Below are 22,795 nucleotides of genomic sequence, written 5' to 3' on the forward strand. Positions count from 1 at the left end.
AAAAAAAAAAAAAAATAAGTAAGATAGAAAGTATGATGTTATGATTATGTACTTTGCCATGATAAATCAGGGAGTCAGGTTTGATAGTACATGCTTATAATTCTAGTCTATAATTCTAGCACTTGGTTGACGCAGAAGACGCAAGTTCAAGGCCAGCCTGGGCTACAGAGTTAGAACATGTATTTTAAAAAAGAGAGAGAGTGGGAGGGATCACGGGAGTAAGGACGAATACCTACTACGCCTAAAAGCATGCTGGTGGTTGGCGACCACGCATGCAGATGAAATCCCAGTATCTTTGGTCACACAAACACATCGTTGGCTGGTAGTGAGATGCAAACCGATAGGGAAGGCTTAGCAGAGCACTGCACAGTGTGAGCGATGCTGAAGCCTGAAGCCATGCACACCTTCAAATCCAGAATTCCATTTCCGGGTACACCCCAGAGTAACCTCCCTTTCACACAGATCCTTCCATTGAGAGCATTTATTCAACACTGCCATAACAGCAGAACAGAGAACTAATACCAGGCAGGGAACTGGCTAAATAAACTCTGGTCTAGTTACACAACTGAGAACTCCTTTAACTGAAGTAATCAAATCATATGGATCAGTTCAGATAAACATAAAACTATAAGTTTAATTTTTTTTAATAGTTTTCAAGACAGGGTTTCTCTGTCTGCCTTGGAACTCACTCTGTAGACCAGGCTGCCTTGAACTCAGAGGTCTATCTGCCTCTGTCTCCCAAGTGCTGGGATTAAAGGCTCAAATTTAACTTTTATGTGTTACAAACAGATAAAGTATGGATCAGAAAATAATACTGCTCTATCATGTGTGTGTAAACTATACACATGTGGTAAAAGAACAAAACAGAGGTATACCCAGCTTTAAGTGAAAATTAAATCCTGGGCGTATGAGAAGAACAGAATAGACTGTGAGCGCACGTCTTTAGGTTTACACATGTCATGACCCTGTTCCCTTTCCCTTCCCGCCTGTCGCCTTCCTTCCTTCCTTCCTTCCTTCCTTCCTTCCTTCCTTCCTTCCTTCCTTCCTTCCTTCCTTCCTTCCTTCCTCCCTATGCTGGGATCATACCTAATGAGGAGTTGGACTCTCATCCTCTCCCTCACCCCATTTCCTCCACCTTCTTGGATGGGAGCTGGTGTAGCCTAGGACAGACTTCCAGTCCTGGACACACACACACACACACACACACACACACACACACACCTCACCCTTGTATTTCTTTCTTTTCTGGCACTATAGAGGAATCGAACCTACGTTCTCCTCTAACCTAGTAAGTGTTCTACCACTGAGCTACAACCTTAATCCTCCACCCTTTTGTGTCTTAAAGGGAGAAGAAAGTGTAACATAACATGGGGAAATGTTCACTTTTACTAACTTGATGATCTGGATGATTAACACCAGCCTGTTATGTTTTTAAAGGACTGGAGATGTGGCTCAGTAAGAAGAATGTCTGCCTAGCACGCGCAAGGTCCCATGCTCAATCCTCATCACTGTATGTATCAGGTATGATGCTTCATCCCTGTCCTCTCAGCGCTCAGCACATGAGAATTAAAAGCAGAACAGATGTTCAAGGCGATTTTTGGCTCCATAGTGATTTTGATGCTAGGCTGAGCTACATGAGACCCTACCTCAAAAAATAAAACAAAAAAAAAATTTAAAGCAGAACTAGGGTGTGACTATACAGCTACTGTGTAGAATACAAATGGCACATATGATAAGATGCTCATCTGCGTGTAAAACCCCAGCGTGGGTAGAACCCTTGTCTAGCACACACAAGGCTCTGAGATGGAGCCCCAGCACCCGAGGAAAAGCTCCAACTCCAGCATGCTTGGGGCACCGCTTTTTCACTCATCCTGACAAAGGTCTGAGTGCACAGCGATGGACGGGTATAAGGGAAACAGGGCCCCTTAAGTGGAACTGAAAACCAAGTCAACGTTGTGGGTAGAGATTGAGCAATAGTTCTTAACATTTTTGTTAGAGCCTGAGGAAGTGATGCTCGAAAGACAAATACCATCGATTGGTGGTTTCTAAGGAACTGACTGCTGCACCTGTTGTCCAGCCCGATGACTCTGACTCTAGGGCTGCTGGCCAGAACCCCCAGTGCAATCACCTACAGAGCAGTCCCATGTGGCTACAGGAGAGCCATGAGTAATGCCTCCCTTACCTACTCCTCAGAAGAGCTAGTCTAGAACAACACTCCTGTCCCACTGCAATACTGCAATACCCCTAGGCTTCAAGAATACAACAAGGACCAGGTGGTGGTGCTACACACCTTTGATCCCAGCACTCGGGAGGCAAAGGCAGATGGATCTCTGAGTTCAAGGCTAGCATGGTCTACAGAGTTCCAGGCTAGGCAGGTCTACATAGGGAAACCTTGTCTTAGAGGGAAAAGACAGTAAAGTTAGGTGCACAGCAGAAACAGCAGCCCATTCGGACCGCAGCCTCCTACACCCATGGCACTGTCTTAGGTGCCACCAAGAGCTATAAACACAATGACAGGCCCACAGGTATAGATCTGACACATAAGTAGAGACAGACATATGACAAACAGAAACATTATGGAGGTAATGTAATGATGACTCATATTATGAAGCCTCTAAGCAAAGGCAGTAATATATACCTGGGCAGGTCCTCTACAGTCTGGTTAGGACTATCCCTCTCAGAAGCTGGCTTTAACCTGAGCTCTACACGGGATAGGGACAGAAGGTTCTGGACTGAGAAAAACACAATGACCCCGCATTTGTGAGGTGGAGAGAACAGAAACAAGTCCAACATGACTGCTGGTGATTAGAGAGAGCCAACTCAAGGGTGCCACGTGTACCAGGGGCTCTAAGACCCTGCACGGGCCACCCAATGAGCAAGGGTTGTCTAGATGTCAGAGAAAGTCACAGCAGGGTATTAGTGAAGGAATGACACCACTGGGTTAGATTTTAGAAGATCCCTGGAGCAATTCTGCAGCTTCTGGGAGGGCTTTCTTTCCATTCTGAAGGCACTCTCTGTGCTCCTGCTCCAGAATACTCTTGTTCACTGATGATGAGTGTCCAGGTCCCCTGCCTGGGATCATGACCCCATATTCACACCCACACCTCAGAAGACAGCCACTACCAGGTGAGGGAGGGATGGGGCAATGCTGGGGGGGGGGTCACCCCACTCTTTCCTCTCTGCAAGTGCAATACCTCTGACAGCTGATTGTCAGTGCCCGGGCTCAGGGCTGGTTCCAGCTGACACAGCCAGGCAGCTAGACCTTGGACAAACTTTCGTAGCCTGGGTGGTACAGGCACCAATACTCCAGACAGTGCCCATTACTAAGTTGCCTCCTTCAAAGTAGCGTTGCTACCTCAGTGAATGATCCTCTCTAGCTCAAACGGAGGTACCCTGACTTACAATGGGACTAGGTCCCAAAACAGTCTCATGAGCTGACAATACTACAACTCTAAAATGCAGCTGATATCCATGCTCTAAGAGCTGAGCATCCTGTCTTAACAACCCCATCTACTGCTGGGCAGGCAACAATGTCCATACTGTGATCGTTGGGCTGGCGGGGTTCCTGTGCCTCCCCTTTGCCAGCATCACAAGATAATCATCCTGCACACCACTGGGCTGGTAAGGGGCAAAATGCAAAACTCTAACTATGGTTTCTACTCAGTGTGCACTGCCCTGACACACTAAGGTTTCTTGTTTTTACTCTTTTTAAGTCTTCGCATGCCATTACAATTCTTTTCCCCTTTTCCCTTAAAGCAAACTTTAGTAAGTTGAGAACCATCTTTGTTCCCTAAGTCTCCAAGCAGGAAAAAGGTAGAGAAATGTGTAGTCCAAGAATCCCCACAGAGGTGAATAGGTTTGCTCAGAGCTCCACACCTGCTACTGGCTGTCAGCTCTTATCTGGGAGTCACTGGGAGAAGCCTCTCCCCACACCCAGGTCATTTCTGTAGAACTGTACTCCCTCTGCCCTTCCCAGGACATAAGTCAGCTCTAAGTGGACTCATGGCCTTGAATGTTCTTGAATCAGGCCTCATAAGGAAGTCTATATATCCATAGGGAGAGCTCTTCAGAATTCCTAGGAAGAACTTGGAGTTAAAGGTAGAAGGAAAGGTGTGAAAGATTGGGCGGAGAGGGGTGGTACAGTGGGGTCAAGCAAAGGCCTCCTAGAAGGGTAGAGTGAGGTAGGAAAATTGAGCCCTTCCCTTCCTGTATCAGTTTGTCTGAACACAGACACACACACAGACACATACACAGACTTACACACACACACACACACAGAGGCATGCACACAAACACAGATACACACACAGACACATATAGACACAGACACACACACACACAGACACACATACAGACAAACACACACACAGACACATACAAACAGACACACACAGACACAGACACACAAACATGCACATAGACACACACACATACACAGATACACACACAGACACATACACAGACACAGACTTACACACACATAGACACAGACACACACGCACACAGACACACACATACACAGATATACATAGATACACATGCACAGACACACACACATGCACACACACAGGCACGCACACATACACAGAGACACACAGAGACACACACAGAGACACACACATACACAGATACACACGTGCACACACACATACACACAGACAGTTTTCCTCAGGATAAAAGCAGATGATGAGGGCAGGGGAAGGAAGGGACTGGTGTTCTGGGTACTGTGGAAAAAGACCAGGCTTTGAAGTCCTTTAACAACAGACCCTCTGGGTTGACAGGCTGGCTGGTGCTCAGGTTTACAGAGGCCACCCAGGGCCATCTCTTACCCAGCTGGCCCCTTGTGGGGAGGGTAGAAATAACTGTCTGAGCACCGACAGCTCCACCACACCACAGAGCCAGCCCCTTCCCCAGCCAAACTTGTGTTGCCTCAGTAACACCTACACTTAGCCCCACATGGCAATAACTTGCACATATCTCTCAGACTGGCTGCTACTATTAACACACACAGCATCACAGTGGCCTCCCACATACACACGAGTGCTCACAAGCACAGCTCTCACTCCTTTCCTTCCCTACCCACTCCACTGCCACATACAGCTTCTGCAGTCTGCTGGGCCCCATCGGCCAGTGAACCCTCTTCCGCCATTCCTTGGTGCTGCACTGCTCTCTGGTTTCTTGAGTCTCAGCTCTGACTCCAGTTGTTTGTTTGTTTGGCTGCAGGTCCCTGGAGCTATCCGCCAGGGAGCCTGGAGCTTCGAGGAGCGGGGAGTGGTTACATCTGCTCTCTGGGGACCTTTGAAAGTTGGAGAAAGGGAATCCCTGATCCTACTGCCTCTGTCCTTCCAAATCCAGCTGTCAAGAGGAAAGGTCACCTCCTGTCGTCCTCAGAAGCAGTAGGAAGGGGGACACCAAAGAGGAGGCTGCAGGACTATAAACCGAAGGAAGACACAAGGCACAAGTCCCGGAGAGGCATTTCAGCCACGCTAATGGACTCCTTGAGGGTGTCCCCACAGGGCTGGAAAGTCCTAGTAAGCCTGTGCCCACAGCCCTGCACACGGCAGAGGAGGGAGCCTCTTCCCGGCCTGACACCCACAGCCTACACTACCATCCTCCAGGACTGTTCAGCTCTCTATCTGTGCCTAATCTAGATGAGGGTCTGACCTCTCAGCTCACTGAACACCAAACCTACAAAGTCCTAGGTCCCCTAGGTTCTCCCCATTTGACTCTCCCACCCTCAACCCCACCCCCCCTGCTCAAAGACTGTGGGCTCAAGCCTGAGACTTCAGCATCCACGGGATCATCCCAGCACCCAGTATGGAAGCAGTAAAAGCCCAAGACTCCAGCCAGTCAATGCCTGGGGTCTGAGGATTCTAGTGTCCAGTCTTCAGCAGATCTGGGCTTCACCCCACACCATGTCCCCCTAGAACAGCAGGGCCAAGAGTCCTGCTGCATAGCTCTGGGCAGAGATCACAAAAGAGCTGCAGCAATGCCATGGGTCAAGACACACGTCCAAACTTCCATCTATGAGCCCCAAACCCACGCTCGGGAAGACCAGCATCCTGGCCAGCAGCACTTCTCACCACCCTTGTAGGAGCCGTACTTCTCCACAGGCTGGATGTGCACAGCCTTCACAATACTTTTCCAGATGCAGAAAAGTTTTTTCAAAGAGAGAGAATAAACAACAGGTATCAGGAAAACCAGAAATTGAGACATAGAGAAGAAATAGACCTGGAGATAATCTAGAAGGATGAGTCCCCATAGGGGTGTAGGCATCCCTGTTAGGCAGGAGAGGCCAGAGACCCCACATATTCGCCAGACCTCTTCTAGTATTCATGAAGTGCTCAGGTCCCAGGCTCGGCTCTAGTCCCCACCCCTACTCCAGGGCACACCTAGCTCTGGCCAGCTCACCTGGCCTTGCTGGCATATCAGCCCAGCTGCTCCTGAAAGAGGATATTTTCTTCCCTCTCGATTTGTACAGCTGCTGAGAAGAGAACAGGGTGATGCAGGGGACAGGGCCACAGACGGAGTTCATCAGCAGGCTGAGTGGAGTGTAGGGACAGCCTGGTACGGTGCAGGGAAGAGACACTTCCTAATCATTGCAGAAGGAACTAGCCCAGGGTTCCGGAAACAGGGCTGCTCTAGGACAAGGGAACAGAAGCCCAGCGGCAAGGGAAGAAAATGAATCACTTTTTATTTTATTTATTTGTTTGTTTTTAGACAGGGTTTCTATGTGTAGCGGTGGCTGTCCTGGAATTCACTCTGTAGACCAGGCTGGCTTTGAACTCAGAGATCCAACTGCCTCTGCCTCCCAAGTGCTGGGATTAAAGGAGGCCTGGCTGTGCAGAATCTATTCAGTTCAAAGGTGAGGTCAAGGACTAACTTCTCAGGCCTCACTCCCAAACAGGTCCCACAGTCCTTTCTTAGCTGACATTGACTGATGGGAAGGGACCAAGGGGAGGAAGACAACACAGAAAGGAAGGGTGCAAGACCTGAAAGTCACCCCCTACCCACTGCTGGAGGCAGGAAATACCGTGATGTCAAAACCTACCCTCTTCCCCCTCAGTCTTCCTCTCGGTGGTCTCTCCAGTTTTCTCTCCCAAGCCCCTTCCTGGTGTCTCCTGGCCTCCATCTCCACCTCCTCTTGTACCTCCCCTGCCCCCACTCTAGTTACATAAGGGGCCTGAGAACACACAGAGGGAGCTTTGTTGTCAAACCAAATCCATACGGAGCCGCAATCAGCCAAGGCAGCTGTTCCCCATTCCGTCCGCCTTGGCAGGACTGAAACTCTGGGCAGGAAGCCCCTACACGCCTCCATTTGGGAAGACCGGGGACAAACACTGGCCCCAGGGCCCCTGGGTAGCTGAATGGGTGGCCGGGGATCAGTCACCACTGTGTGGGACCACTACAAGGAACCAGCTGGTCACTAAGAGAGAACAAAGCCTCAGTTCAAAGCCAAGGTCATGAAGACAACAAAGAAGCAACATAGTGCCAGGCCCTGGGTAATGAAGAGTCAGGCGAATGCATCCCAGGTTCTGCTCACACACGGACATATGCCCCTACACTCTCTTATACAAAGGTTACCCATACACACACACACACACACACACACACACACACACACACACACACACGGTGTGCTCACTGGCAGGGGGCCGGGAAGAAACCTCTCTGCTCTGGCCAGCTCTCCCCAGTAGGTGCCTCTGAGGCAAGACTGGGAGCTCTGAAGAGCTGAAAGAGATAAAAGAGGGGGCCAAAGAGGGACCCAGAAAGGGAAGAGGCAATGAATCTGGAGAGAAGAACCCACAACGCTGTGAGGACAGCCAACACTCCAACAACACACCCTCTCCTCCAGTCCCTCAGCTCTCGCTCTGTCAAACAGACAAGGCCAGTCGAGTCTAGTCCAGGCCACTGGGCATTTCCAGAGCATTCATTTTAGCTCACCAAGTCCTAGGGGGCCACCATGCCCTAGGAGAGATTACCCTTAACAACTAGGAGCATGTTAAACAGATGGGCTGAACTAGAAAGGCATGCGGGGGTTCAGGAATGAGAAAATCGGGGTCACACCAAGGCTAGGCCTGCACCTCCCTGTCTTGGGGAGAGATGGCTCCTGTGACCTTGAATACGGAGAGGCCTTTCCGGCTTCCACTCTATCATCTGCAAAAGGAAAGATTATGGTGCGGTCCTGGGTATCAGGCGGGTGTTAGTGCTGGGGACGCGATGGTGACGAGGTCCCAACCTGACAGTAAGACAACACTAACGCCTGCCTCTGAGGTCTCTTCCAGGGGAAGAAGTGTTGATCTTGTGCGTCACAACCCTTGAGTGAGGCAGCTACTATACCTGGACCTCAATAAACAGACTTCTACTTCAGAAACCCAAATCAAAAGCAAGATCTGCCTGAGCTCACGTGTGTGAACAGACGACACAGAAATGGCTCTGGGTCCTGCCCAGCTCAATGCTCTTCTTCTCCAGGGCCCAAAGGCAGTCTCTGTGGAATAAAAGAAGCCAGCCAGCTTTGGTAGCGTGCTATATTCCAGGCACTGGAAGCTATCTGAAGTGCTATCTCATTAAGGAGTGTTAATTTCTTGGAGGTGTAAATAATGCTAACAAGGCTGCTGAAGGTAGGAAAAGAGAGAAGCAGAGAGAGCCGACAACCTGTCCCCAAGGACACGAATCCCCTGGCTTCACAATCCTGACAGGAGCTCTCCTTCGGCTCAACCCACACTCAGAGGTCCCCCCGAACCCGGAGGAGTGAGGTGAGTGCAGAGTGGTGGAGGCAGAGGGCCTCGGGAAACGTTCACAGAACACCGGCTCAAGGTGACATGAAGGACAGGGGCAATTCAGAATGGTCATTACCAAAGATGACCAAGTCATGTGACAAGACTGTGGGAGCAAAGAAGACAGAACCCTACAGCGTGCTCCCAGGAACAGGAGAACACTCTTGGGGGAGACAAATAGAGGTTTTGAAAGGAAAAACAAAAAAAACAAAAAACAAAAAAAACAAAACTTTTTTTTTCCTTTAAGTTAAGAAGCCTCTGTCCCAGTTTGAGGAGAGTTTAACTGGAACCCAGTATGTAGAGATGAGAATAAGCCGCTTACTCCACAGACGCCACCCAACTAAGTGCTCAGCCCCCAAGGCACCCTTCTTGGGCAAATAACAAGAAGTTGACACAGGAACAGGAAGTGAGGTTATGACTAGTCTATGCGGGGATCTGAAAGTTACTAAAAAGGACTGACTAGCTGGACTTGGCGTGGAGAATGGGGCATGTTTTCCTAGGGGGGACTCCTGCCTGCCTGTGTCTGAATACAGAATGCTCACCCCTATCCTAACACAAGACGGGGCTGGGCAGTGTAGAGACAAGCTAGAAAGCCTGAACTACATTTTTTCCATTAACTCCTCAAAGAAATGTTTACTAAGCAATTATCTGCTAGTCATCATTCTGGGCAATAAGAATATAGCAGCGAAAGCCAAGGGTAGTACATTTAATCCCAGCACTCTAGAAGCAGAGGCAGGCATAGTGACGAGTTCGAGGCCAACTTGGTCTATATAGTGAGTTCTAAGACAGCTAAGGCTATACAATGAGATCCTGTCACAAACAAAGAATACAGCATTGTGCAAGGCAGACAAGTTCCTAGAGCTTGAAGTCCTAACCGTCAGGGAGGAAAATGCCTTAAAAGTGTTCCGATCCATTCAACACCATCATACCTCCTGGTCCTTGGTCTCCCTCTCCTCTCTACGGCCCTTGTTTCTGTCAAGGTCACTGATACACCTCAATGACTTGCAGTGGCCATCAAACGGGAGGTTTCTAAAGCTTTGCATGTGGCCACCTGAAGGTCCCTAGCTGGCTTCTCTCCCGGCCCAGGGAGTGACCGGAGTGCTGTGTGCTTCAAGTGTGCATTTTATTTTACAGCAAGGTAAAAACAGGCATCTCTTCTTGCCGGCTCTGTGAGTAAAGTAACTATAGCTCTATTTTCCCATTCCCAGAGCTCCAGGGCCCTCCAGGCTACGCCACCAATAATTCCAAGCACCCCCCATCACCACGGCATGCCCAGCATCCCTCCTCCTGGGCCAGGCTAGCGACCTCAAAGGGACGAGATGGGGTCTTTGGAGAGTCCCTCTGGCACTCACAGAGCATGGGACAGCAAAGGTATCCTTTCTAAACCAGACACTACTGGGAGCAGTGACACGGGGCAGGTTCCCAGGTTCCCAGGCTCCGACACCAGCACAGCAGAGCCCCTCCCCTTCCCCACGCGTCCCAGCGGTTGCTTGAGGACTTTCAGCCTTGTGGGCGGTGGCCACAATTCCAAGGAATAGGAGCAGGCAGGCGGGGCAGATGGAAGCAATTACCCGCGCCGGGAGAGAGGCGTGGGGTTGGGAGGGGCCTGAAGGGAAGGAAGGCGGCAGTGAGAAGTAGAGCCTTAGCCTTCCCCACTGAAAGGGTTGAGAAGCCCAACTCCAGGCTAGACTTAAGTTCAAGCAGCCTGGAGAGGCCTGGGTTTGTATTCCCACCCCTCTTTGACAGTAAATCACCGTGACCTTGACCTCCTTCTAGTCCGGGTCCCTGATGGGACTGGTTAAGACAAGCTCCAGCTAGGAAGTGGGGAAAATAGGGCTGTAAAGTGTGCGTGTTGGCACAGGGCGGTCCCAGCTCCACAGTTTAGAAGTGTTGTGACCTTGGTAGAGTAATTTTCATTTTCCCTGGACTGTTTCATTTACAAAGAGGCTTACAGGAGGTGACACAAAGTGTACTGAGCTGCTTCTCTTCCCCCTCTGTTTTCCATTAAATTGTGTAAATCCGTGTCCATGAGCTTGTGCACGTGCCCCTGTGGACACATACCACAACATATATGTGGAGGTCAAGGTACAACCTCAGCCTCTCACCTGGTTTGAGACAAGGTCTCCTTGTTGTTTACCACTGCATATGCCAAAGCTAGGTGGCCCTCCAGCTTCCAACGATTCTCCTGCCTCTGTCTCCCACCTCACTCTAAGAACACTAGGATTACTGAGGCACACACTCACTCACTCAGGCTCTCATGCTTAAGTAGCCCCCAAGTCTGGCTTTAAGTCCCTTTTCTTTCTTTTTCTTTTTTGGGAGGGGGATGGGAGGGGGGTGGAAGGGGATTTGGGGGACAGTGTTTCTCTGTGTAGCCTGTCCTAGAACTCGCTCTGTAGGTCAGGTTGGTCTCGAACTCACAGAGATCTGTCTGCCTCTGTCTCTGTTGGGATTAAAGGCGTGCACCAGCAACACACGGCCAAGCCCCTTTTCATTATAACATTCTGCTTCCCTGGGAGAGGACATGGGGCAGGACAAGTGGCATCACTACAGCTGCTGTAGAACTCAACTCACACCTGGAAGATTTCGGTCCAGAGCAGAAAAATACTGTGTCTTTTGACCCAGAACTTGCAAAACTGGTCCCGGGACTCTACAAGCTGCTTCCCTTCAGAGATGAAAGCAAGATCCTAGAGCCCCTGACCCCAGAACAGGCCTGAGCAAAGCTGCCAGCAGGAGGAAAGGACTGTCCCAAAGCTCCAACTGCTGCTGGACTTCCTCACTCACTGAGTGAGCAACTACCTCAATCTTAGCAAAAGCATCTCCCTCCCTGGCCAGTCTAGAGCAGAACTCCAGGGCTTCAGATAGAGACAATCCTATCACCTTCTGCACAGCAGCTTTGGGGGTCATGTGGGGAGAGCTGCACCTGTGGGCACCCATACTCTAAAAGCCAAAGAAAAACATAACCCTTGGGTGGATTTCAGAATGGGCTCTGCCTGAGACTCAAGCAATCCTTGAGCCCACATTAGGCAGACACACCTCAGGAGTGTAGAAAATGTGGGGGTGTTGGGGGAGAAGGACAACACTCTCCTCCTCCTAGGGGGGCTCCGAGCACACACACAACATTCTCTGGGAAAGGTTGACAAAGGGAGGTATAGGCTAATGAGGACAGCCACTTCCTAGTCATCCTTGTAGTAACTAAGAACTTCCGGTGTTTAGGAAGAAGGAGGATCTTGAGGGCCGGAGGGCAGAAAAGTGGGAGCTAGGTCACCCAGCACCAGTTCAGTGCAGGGAAGAAGACGAAACGATGTTATGGATGTTATGGGAGTGGAGCAGATAGAGTGAACCCCACTCGCCCTGCCCTCCGACATCCAATGTCTATCTCCTAGCGGCTGCAGCTTTGCCTTATCAAAGTCTGTTGGTTCAGCCTTCTGACCTTCCTAGTGCCCCATGCTCCCTCCCGAAGCCCGAGCCTGGCAGCTTGCAACTGCTTGGTATCAGCTGAGGCAGAGTGACGTCCTCCGTCTAACACATGGTGCAAACCTTGAACCACTGTGACAGGAGAGGTTCCCTACTTCATTGGGCAACCTTGGGAGAGGTACTCTGAGGAGAGAACAGAGGCCTGAAGTAGCCTGCAGAGCAAGAGCAGACAGCAGCCCCGGGGGAGTAACTGCAGCTTGGCCATGACTCTACATGGTGCTATGAAGTGGAACTGACCTCTGTTCCTCCCTACCCAGGGAAGAAAGGAGTTTCTTCCCGGGAATTTTGACAATTCCAGAAATGGGCAGATTCTTAGCTCTACCCGGAAAATGAAATTCTGTGAGGCTAAAACAGCTGGCAGGGTAGAGGGGCCGAGCACTCTGTGGGTGAGTCAGTGCTTCAGGGAAGGGAGCAAGGGAGCTAAGGGACGATAGCCTGGAGGGCACCCCGAGCTTCCTCACCCTGGGCATCCACTCCTGGTGAGATGGGGGCTTCCTCTCTTCCAGCAGCCCCCCACTCCCAAGCTAAAGATGCATTTTCAGTCTAAAGGCTATGCAGGCAACTTTGGGGAAAAAAACTGTTTATGAGTGCTTTGTCTGCATGGATGTATGTGCACCACATGCATGCCTGGTGTCTGTAGAATCCAGAAGAGGGTGTCGGATCCCCTGGAACTGAAATTAGCCATTATAGTGTGTTCAAGAATTGAGTCTGGGTTCCCTGCATGACCACCCAGTGCTCTTAACCACTAAGCCATTTCTCCAGCCCCAAAAGGTGGTTACTGAGACTGGGTCTCATGTAGCTTCGTTTGGCCTCAAACTCCATAAGGAGTAGAACCGATCTACCACCCAAATGCTGGGATCCCATCTCCTGAGTGGTGGAACTATAGGCATGTACCACCACCATAAGTTTAAACATAACGGGTTTAGACAGCCAAGCACCTTGCCGAGTGCCTCCCTTATCTCCCCACCCCACCCCAGTACTACGCAGGCAAGTGCTCTGCCACACCCCCGGTTCCTAATTTACGTTTATGACTTCTGTCTACATCCTTCTCTTTATCTCCACTGTCACCCTGAAGTCTCTGGGGGCCGGCCCCAACTCCTGGCTCACCCTGGACAAGCACAGGCTCCCTATGCTCTCCCTCGGCAACAGCACAGGCTACCAGGGGTGCTCAGAGTAGGGGACAGGGGCAGAAAGTTCGAGAAAAGTGGGTACCCACTGCGGTCTCAGAGGGCATTTGCAGGCCAACTCCCAACAGAGCAAGCAAAACATGTCTAGTTATTTCCCAGACTCTATGTAACCGGCACCTCCTAGGCAGCACTCTAGGGCTGCTTGAGAAAGTAAGGTAATAATACATGTAGTTTCAATAGCAAGTATACAACTCTCTGCACCAGCACTTTCCCCGAGTACTTATACATATCATTTAAAACCTCCTAGGCTGAGGCCTGGGGGGGGGGGGGGCAAGTAAGGTCTGTAGAACTGTTCCTGTACCATGGTACAGGTTCATGCCCCTGTAACAGATAACCTACACTGTGGCACTGCCTACACCCCTAGCCTGCAGGCAGTCTTCTCAGCCTGGCCCTGGGGATCCAGCCCGGAGAACGAAGAACACAGCAGATCAGGCCTTATAGACCAGAAAAGTCTACACCCCCCGCCAAGACTGGGAATGGCAGACACGTTGGCATCTCAGGGCTGCCCAGAGGTCCCAGCCAGCAGGGATCTCGGAGAGGCACCCAAAAGAGACATGAGAAGGGTTTTACTTCCCAGCTCAGGCTCAACCTATTCAGTCCTGTTCCTTCCCAATGACCACCACCCAGACAACTTGGAAACACAGCTGCCTAGGCCCAAAGACCCCCCTCACATCGCGGCTGACTCCTTGGAGACACAGCCGGTCTGCGGTTGGCAAGCCCACCTTTGGGCTTTGCTCAGCGACCTTGCAACTCCAGCACAAGACAGACCCTGCAAAGCTTGTCACCTCTAGCAAAGCCGGCCCACATGTCCTGGACTTCGGGGGATGCTAGAGGTGGTGGACACCTATTCAGCCCGGGCGCAGGAGCGACAAGGGTGGGGGTTAGAAACTTTCCGGAGAATTGTCCCGTTTGTTCACTCCAAAAGAGCGAGACGAATCAGGCTTCCCGCGAAAATCGAGTCCAGGAAAAGGGACCCAGCTCCCCAGGGCTGTGGCCGCACCACATCGACCCCGTGCAGCGTGGCGTCCACGTGCCGGGCCCGACCACCTCCCCGAGCCGTGGCGCGAGGCTGGAGCCCCGGCCGCCCCGGCAGTCCCGGCGCTCCCCGCCCTCCGCCGCGGGGCCCCAGAGCCCGGCCGCCGCGTACTCACCCTCACGGGTGGAGCGGGGCGGGGCGAGGTAGATCCGCGCGCAGCTCCGATCCGCTAGGCGCCCGGGCTGGCGGGGCAGCACTGGCGCAGCGGCTCCGCTCGGCCCGGTCCCTGTCCCAGGAACGGGGCCGGCCTGGGAGCGGGCAAGTCCGCCTCGAGGGGAGGCGGGGGCCGGGGCTCGGGCGGGGGGCGGGGAAGGGGCCGGACACGCTTGCGCACACGGCCGGGAAGCCAACAGCCGAAAACGCCGCGCTAGAGGGAGGGTGCGGAGGAGGGAGGGGGCCGCCGAGGGAGGGAGGACGCGGAGGAAGGAGGGAGCTGAGGAAGGAGGGTGGGCTCCGGGGAGGGAGGGCGCGCGCAGGAGGGAGGGTGGGGGCGCGAGGCCTCTCGAAGACTGGGGTTGGTGTGGAGGCCTCCGAGGTTCGGAGAGAGGCGCCCGGAGGCCGGGGTGCGGGAGGCCGGTTCGAGTGAGGGCAGGCCCAGGGCAAGCGCTGCCTGTGACTGGCGCCAAGATGAGTATGCCCAACGTGGTGATCCCACACTCTCCTGGGAACAATAAGGCCCAAGAAAGGCTTCTTAGCTGTCCCCGCGCGGTGAAAAGTGTCCTTTTCTCTCTACAGTAACTGAGGTGCAGAAGCCCAAGCTTGGTTCCAATATACCCCCTTGCCCTCAGGGCAGTCAGCTGACCTAAAGCGATTCGTGGGCCTTTCCCCTGCCTCAGGCTGGCTCGGGCGCCCCAAACTGCCCCCTCTGCACCCTCCCTTGTATACCCTGCCTTAGCCTCGGATAACTTCTCAGTTTCCGTTCTTGCTGAAGGCGCCAGGCATCCTGTCTCCAGGGGAAACCCCATCAAGTCTTTAACCCTGATTCCTTGGGCTCTAGAATTGCCGGGACGGAAGAACAGTGCAGAAACCTCCCTGCAGGACTGACCTTTTCGGGAGTCAGCAGTTTCACGGAGTTTCTAGCATGAACACGCTGGGGCACCAAGCAAAGTGTCAGATCCAGTCCCTGTCCTCGGGAAGCTTACTACTGTCCGGCTGCAGAGAGAGGACTTAGGGAGGACTCCCTTCAAGAACCAGGCGGCACAGGATGTGACTAAGTGCAAGATATAAAAGCTGACAGAAAGCGCTCAGGGTTTCAGTGAACTGACAGTTTAGTCAGCTTCGGGGGAAGCTGGAGGTCTCCGCTGGTGGGAACTTCCAATTCACAAGTCCTGCTCAGTGAGAAGGTGAGAAGGAAGAGCCAGCTTCTAGCTTCTTCCATTGGTGGCGGCTCCCACCTAAATTATACCTTGCATAGGCAGAAACTGTTTGGCATCTCACCAAAACCTAGTTTTATTTGAATGATGCACTCGGCCTGTCAGTCACGTATTCATTCAACAAATATTTATTACATATCTTGTCCTGGGCTGGAACTAAGCTGGGAATAGGGAACACAATAACTATGTCTCTGTGTTGGGCAAGTCAAGAAGAAGAAGGAACATTCCTATTTTGCAAAAGAAAAACTGCCCCAGGAGAAACAACAACTCCTCTGAGTGAATAGATGTGTCTGGCCAGCTGATCCAAGAAATAGTCCGGCCTCCAAAGCTGGCTAAGTCTTCACCAAAGTAGGTTCGAAGACAAGTTCACACTGATTTCCATGGATAAGGGTCATGGAAGAATCCTTCTGCCATTAAAATTGAGCTTAAGAATCAGCTTTTTTGCTTCTCGAGACCTGAGTTCCCATCCTGCCTCTGCTACTAAATACCTTTCCTTTTCTTACTGGAAAGAGAAATCAATGGAAATAACTAAGCTTATTCAAAGTGATAAACGAGGCAACGGAGGTGAACTTGTCCTGAAACTACTGAATAATAACTAAGCTCTTACTAACATGCAAAAGAATACCTTTTTGTTGTTGAAAAATATTTTTTTTAGTAAAGATACATTTAAAATTTTATGAGCATTTTTTTTCATTTATTTAACATACCAACCAGTTTCCCTTCCCTCCTTCCCTCCTGTTCCCACCCCCCATCTTCCCCCTCTCCATTCACTCCTCCTCCATCTCCAGTCCCGGCAAGGTAATCCAGCATGGGAAACAGTTCCCAGAAGCCAGCTAAGCACCTCACTACTAGAAGCCTTACAAACAGACCAAGCTACACAACTGTCACACACATGCAGAGGGCCTGGGCTGGTGCCATGCAGGCTCCCTAAATGTTGCTCCAGAATCCGTGAACTCCCACAAGCTCAGGTCAGCCGTCTCTGTGGCTTCTGACGTCATGACCTTGACCCCAGTGGCTCCTACAACCCCTCCTACCTTTCTTCAGCAAGACTCCCGAAGCTCAACCCAGTGCTTGGCTGTGGATCTCTGCATCTGCTTCCATCAGTTACTGGATGAAGGCTCTCTGATGACAATTAGAATCAGTCACCAATCTGATTACAGAAGAAGGCCAGTGCAGGCACCCTCTCCACTATTGCCATGAGTCTTAGCTGGGGTCACCCTGTCTTCTATGGAAGAAAGGGGAGCAATTCTAGTACACAGGTACTCCTTCTTCCTCCAGCCTAGATTCTAGGCCCTCGCCAATCCCACTGTACCCCTTGATAGGACACTACAAGCTGCTTGCCAAGAAGCAAGGGGTAACAAACTGGGCTCTGGCCTGGAGGGACTACTCCAGAGCTTAGCTGTGCCGAGGTGGGCCAAGACAGCCTTCAAAATCACAGCAGGGAGTCCTACTCATTTGGCAACACCACCTCCATCCCCATGTCTTTACCTCCTCTTTGCCCGTCCTCTTCTCCTGTGGTAGATGTGGCAAGCAAACACCTGACTGCTGGGATGGCCATGGGAACCTCAAACAGAGGGAGAGGACAGAGGAGGGTGTGAGAAGGGGCAGGTGCTTCTGAGCTGAGGAAGCTCTGTCCCTGAGGCTCCTCTTCCTGGACAGGCCTGACAAATGTGCCTACCAGACTTCTGGCTCCTGTCCCTCACATGTGCCACATTCATATCCTGCCTACCAGGAGGGGGGGACAGCAAGATGCCATTTGAGGAAGAAATAAACCTAATCCTGCATCTCAGACGCTTTTAAAAATAGCAACCCCAGGATGGTATTTCAGCTTCTATTTTTATCAGTTTATATGGCCGGACCATGGAGCTGATTTGCTCTCAGGGACCTCAATCGCAGGGGAGGGACATCTCTCTTGTAGTATTAGAAACCTACCAGAAGGCCAAGGTTAAAATGCATTTCAGGAACCTTTAGGTTGGAAGAAATCCCAAGAAGTCATTGCATGTAGCCCCTGCCTATTTTTCGGGCCACGGTCAATTAACCATAGTTTGTGAATTTTTTTCCTTAAAATCTAAGCTGGACATAATGGCACATGGCACACATCCCAGCACTCAGAAAGCTGGGGCAGCAGGATCATCAGGAATACTAGGCTGTGGTAGTCTGAACTTACATAATTGGCCCCCATAATCTCATAGGGAATGGCACTATTAGGAAGTGTGGCCTTGTTGGAATAGGTGTGATCTTGTTGGAGGAAGTGTGTCACTGTGGAGGTCTCATATGCTGAAGATACTGCGCAGTGTCTCAGTTGACTTCTTGTTGCCTGCAAGATGTTGGACTCTCAGCTACTTCTCCAGCACCGTGTCTGTCTGCACGCCTCCATACCTCTCCCACCCCCTCCCGTGATGATAATAGACTGATAATAGACCGAACCTCTGAACTCTAAGTCGCCACCTCAATTAAATGTTTTCCTTTATAACTGTGAGTTGCTGTGGTTGTAGGGTAAAATGGCCAGCCAAAGAAACGCACCCTGGCCCTGAAACCAGAGTCAATGAAAGAAATACACCCTGGTTCTGAGACCCAAGTCAGTGAAAGAAATGCCTTAGGGTCAAACCCAGAACCAAAGAAATATACCCTAATCCTAAAACCAGTGCCAAAGAAACACACTTTGGTCTGAGATTCCGAGCCAGTGAAAGAAATATGTCTTGGCCTCAAAACTAGAGCCAAAAAGCTGAAAAAGGGCCAGGGAAAGAAACACACTTTGACCCTGAAACCAGAGCCAAATCTGTCCCTGAGCAACTAAGCAGAAAACCAACCAATCCCTGTGCAGGGAAACCAACCAATCCCTGAGCAGAGATCTAGCCAATCTGAGCTCAAGGGACTGAAATCTGACCAATTCCCACTCTGAAAATAGTCTACCTGAAAAAACTCCGCCCATAAGAAACCCTATATAAGCCCTGTGCCTGTTTGGTTTGTGGCTGCCCTTCTTCCACCCTGGTAGAGGCGGCTGCTCTCCTGGATTCTTCCCTCTCAATAAATGTCTTGAATGAGGTTTGGGTGAAGACCGTTTGACTGGACAGAGCAGTGCAGGGCTGTAACACTTTTGCTGGGGAAGCCCTCCCCTAGCAGCACTGAGTTGTTACAACTTCACTTGGGGGAGCCAGAGACAGAGGAGCAGAGTGGAACAGGGCTGTAACACTTTCACTGGGGAAACCTTTCTTTAGTGGAGTGGAGTTGTTACACTCCAGGTCACCAAGCCCAGCTATAACAACTTCACTGGGGAAGCCTTACCCTAGAGCAGGGCTGTAAGCTGTTACGCTTACTGAGACTTGTGCTATTCCCTGGCTCCTGACTGCCAGAATACTCTTCCACCTAAGCTGTAACACTCAGTATTCCTGTGGCCCCCAACTGTCTGAACATTTCCATCCAGCCTGTAGCATTTAGTATTCCTTGGCTCCCAACTGCCAGGATCCCTTTTCATCCAAGCTGCAACACTTACAGGGTCATGGAGTTTTATCCCAATAGAAACTCTAAGACATAGGCCAACCCAGTTTATAGACCCTGTCTCAAAAACACCTGGGCATGGTAGTACAACATTAATACCATTGAGGATGCTGTTTTTCATGACCTAATCACCTCCCAAGGGCCCTGCCTCTAATACTGTCCCCCAAGGTGTTAGAATATTAACATATTGAGGCTATAGCAAGTATCTAGTCTCCCAAAATCTTTCCTTCTAGGTCACTTTCATGGCAGAAAAATAGCTAAAATTTAACTATGCTTAAAATATTTTAAAAAACAATTATGTGTATAGATGGTTTTACCTGCACACGTGTCTGTGTACCACGTAAGGGCCTGTGGAGGCCTGTAGGTGTGGGATTCCCTGAAACTGGAGTCACAGGTGGTGTGAGCTGCCATGTCAATGCTGGGAATCAACCCAGGTCCTCTGGAACGGCAGCCAGAGTTCTTAACCAGTCGCCTCTTCAGCCCCGCCGCAATCCTTTTGTTTAACCCTCACAAACCCTACTGAGGAGGCATGGCTCACAAGCATATGTAACAACAGTTCCAGGGGATCTGATGTCTTTTCTTACCTCCAAAGGCACAGCATACACATATATACAGCGACATACATGCAGGAGAAACTCATACATAGCAAATTTTAAAAATGTAAAAGTATAAACATAAAATGTGTAAGTATAGACTTTTTCTTGATATTCTCTAAACAAAGTAGAATAATATTGCACATATAAGTAATCTAAGGCAAGTCAGCATAAAGAAGGATTTGTATTGACAATATCACACCACCTGAGATACTTACAAGCATCTAGAGTTCGGGTCTCAGGGTGTATGTCTTGTAATCAAATCCCAAGGACACCTACGTAAAGACTATTCAAATGCTCTGGATAAGGAACTATCACAAGAGAAATGTGTTTTTGTTTTTAATTTATTTATTATGTATATAATATTTTGTCTGCATGTATGCCTAGAGGCCAGAAGAGGGCACCAGACATCATTATAGATGGTTGTGAGCCACCATGTGGTTGCTGGGAATTGAACTCGGGACCTTTGGAAGAGCAGGCGATGCTCTTAACCACTGAGCCATCTCTCCAGCCCAAGAGAAATGTTTTTGAAATATTACTTTGTGTGTGATTGTTTCTTGATTTCTCATTTTAGAGCTCTTTATTCAACAGGGACAAGCAAAACAGAGCTTGAATATATTCTTTCTTTTGGCTTTGTGCTGATTTTGCTCTATGTGGCGGCTTTGAAGTACACAGAGAAGCTGAGGAACAATAGCAGACATGTGTCCTTTGCTTCTCGCTTCCAACCAGGCTAGGAGGAAAACAGCTAAGCATTGGAGACTGAAAGCTTCTTGTGGAGGTGTCCCTGATTTATCTGGGAAGAGTGACATCTGCGATTGCCCCAGCATGCATGTGAAAATCTCACTGCGAGAGCAGAGCTGGCATTTGCACTTGGTCAGGAAAGGCTAAGCATAATGTGCCCCGCTCAGGAAGCTCCATCCCAGGGGACAGGACACTGAGCTCTGGAGTGGCAGCAGGAGGAAAGCCTGAGGCAGAGGGATGGCTGTCACTCCGGGTTGCCCTGGTCTGGGAACTCAGGCCCAGCTCCATTCCTTGCCTTGACCAAATTTAATGAACAGATTTCTACAGGCCCTTGGGCAGAAGTTTCAGCTTCCTGGGGCTGGCACTCACTCTGTAAGAAGGCACCAAGAGTGTTTCTTGGTAAAATAGAGGACGAGAGCTCCATGAAAGGATTTGCTCTACAAAGTGTCACAAGGTTGATTTCCCTTTAACTGTCTACCCAGTCAGACAGAATTAAAGGCATTGGGAAGCCAGCCGAGTAAGATGCTCTTACCTTCAAGATTCTCTCAGTCCCAAAGAAAGACAACAAGCCAGCAGCAGCTACGGCAGCAATGGAAAGAGGCCAAGTATGTGAAGCTACCCAGACAAGTCACGTAGTAGAGTGTCAGTAAAGGTTACCCCATAAACACATAAAGGGTATTGTTAGGACCTCAACACCACCGGACTGCAGCCAGGCTGCCTGGCAGGAGCCTCAGTGGGATGAGGTATTGGGGGTTGAAGATGGGGTGAGTACAGGGATCTAGGGGCATAGCTGGGAACATCTTTGGTGGGCAGTGCTGAGAACTGGCTGACTCTGCAAAGGCCCTTACCAGACCTCAGGCAGAGGTTGGACCAGGATAAGAAAGTATAAGAAAACTATACTTCTTATACTTCCAAGCATAAAAAAAACTAGGTAGTGAGGCCTGGAGGAGACCTCTCTGAGATATCATTTAAACAAAGTATAGTATATGACACTATCCCAGACAGGCACATCCTTGCAGAATAAGCCAAAAGGAAAACAGGATTGGTTAAGAGGAGTGGGGAGCCAGAAAGTCATCCAGAGCACAGGTCCATGCCCTAGGGAGGTATACCTGGCCTTTCCAGATTTAATTACTACCCTTGCAACTCTAACCCCGTGCCCCCTCTAGTTTGTCTACATGAATGAGCAGGCTGCTCCCTCCCTTCGGGTTGTGTATCTATCTAGCAATCACCCCACCCCATACAAGCCAGACAGTGATATTATTGCATGTAACACAAAAGTCAGCCTGTGGGAGCCTGAACCCACAGGCAGTATAGCTGGTATGGGGGGAGGAGGGGCAAGGAACATGTGATGCAGTAAAGGGGTTATGTGATCTGGAGGGAGGCCGCATCTGGCACCTCTGTAATGTATTTCCCACCCACAATGTCTCATCCCTCTGAGGCTCCAGGGCCTATTCAGTGCCATTTGCTTTCAAAGAAGAGGTTAACTTTTCTTCTCTGGTACCCAGAAAAGGAGCGAGTGAGACCCAGGAAGCAGCCCTGCAAGCTGCAAACGGCTGTACGAAGAGGTCTCCGTCAGCCTCCTCTCTGCAAACCCTCAGCACTGGCACACAGCCGTCTAGCAAAGCATTTGTTTTCTGTTCAGGAAACCACTAGCCTGTGTGGCAGCCATGAAAAGATCTGGCCTACACTTGTAAAAGACACACCTGCTCTGGTGACCACCAAAACAACTGCAAGTCCAGGTGGTAGTTGGAGACAGACCTCAACCTGGGTTAGGAGAGATGGCTTAAGAGAACAGCGGCTCTACGATGCCTTCCTGGACTTGCTGGAAGCTAGAGTGTCCTCAGGTTCTCTGACTACCTGCTCCAACCCTCTGCTTTTTATAGGGAATCTCTTTCCCAGGAACACCAAGGTCCAAGGGTTCTCCAACAAAGGCAGTGTGGGCCTTGGAGTGACAAGATCAGGGCTAGCACTGATGACCTCACTTGTAAACATAGTAGTTGGGCACTGGATCATGTCTCTTGGTTCTCAGGCCAAGGGATGCAGAGTGACAGCCACCCTCTTCCTCGTGCTTTCTTCCTTGTCACTTCAGAGTTCAACTCCCTGCACCTCGGACAGA

General features: G+C 50.5%; 1 protein-coding gene across 2 annotated transcripts in view; it reads right to left on the minus strand.

Moving 5' to 3' along the window:
• The window catches only part of St3gal4 (ST3 beta-galactoside alpha-2,3-sialyltransferase 4), a 38,004-nt gene extending 23,229 nt beyond the window's left edge, over nt 1-14,775 (minus strand). Inside the window, exon 1 of one of the 2 annotated variants that reach the window (XM_005347013.3) lies at nt 14,590-14,775. The gene's annotated coding sequence lies outside the window, so the exon portion shown is untranslated. Of the gene's footprint in view, nt 1-6,411; nt 6,477-14,589 lie in introns of those variants that run through there. The other variant, XM_026779456.1, reaches the window with a different exon arrangement.
• Nucleotides 14,776-22,795: the final 8,020 nt, after the last annotated feature.

Source organism: Microtus ochrogaster, chromosome 5 (assembly GCF_000317375.1).
Source record: "Microtus ochrogaster isolate Prairie Vole_2 chromosome 5, MicOch1.0, whole genome shotgun sequence".
Lineage (NCBI taxonomy): Eukaryota > Metazoa > Chordata > Mammalia > Rodentia > Cricetidae > Microtus > Microtus ochrogaster.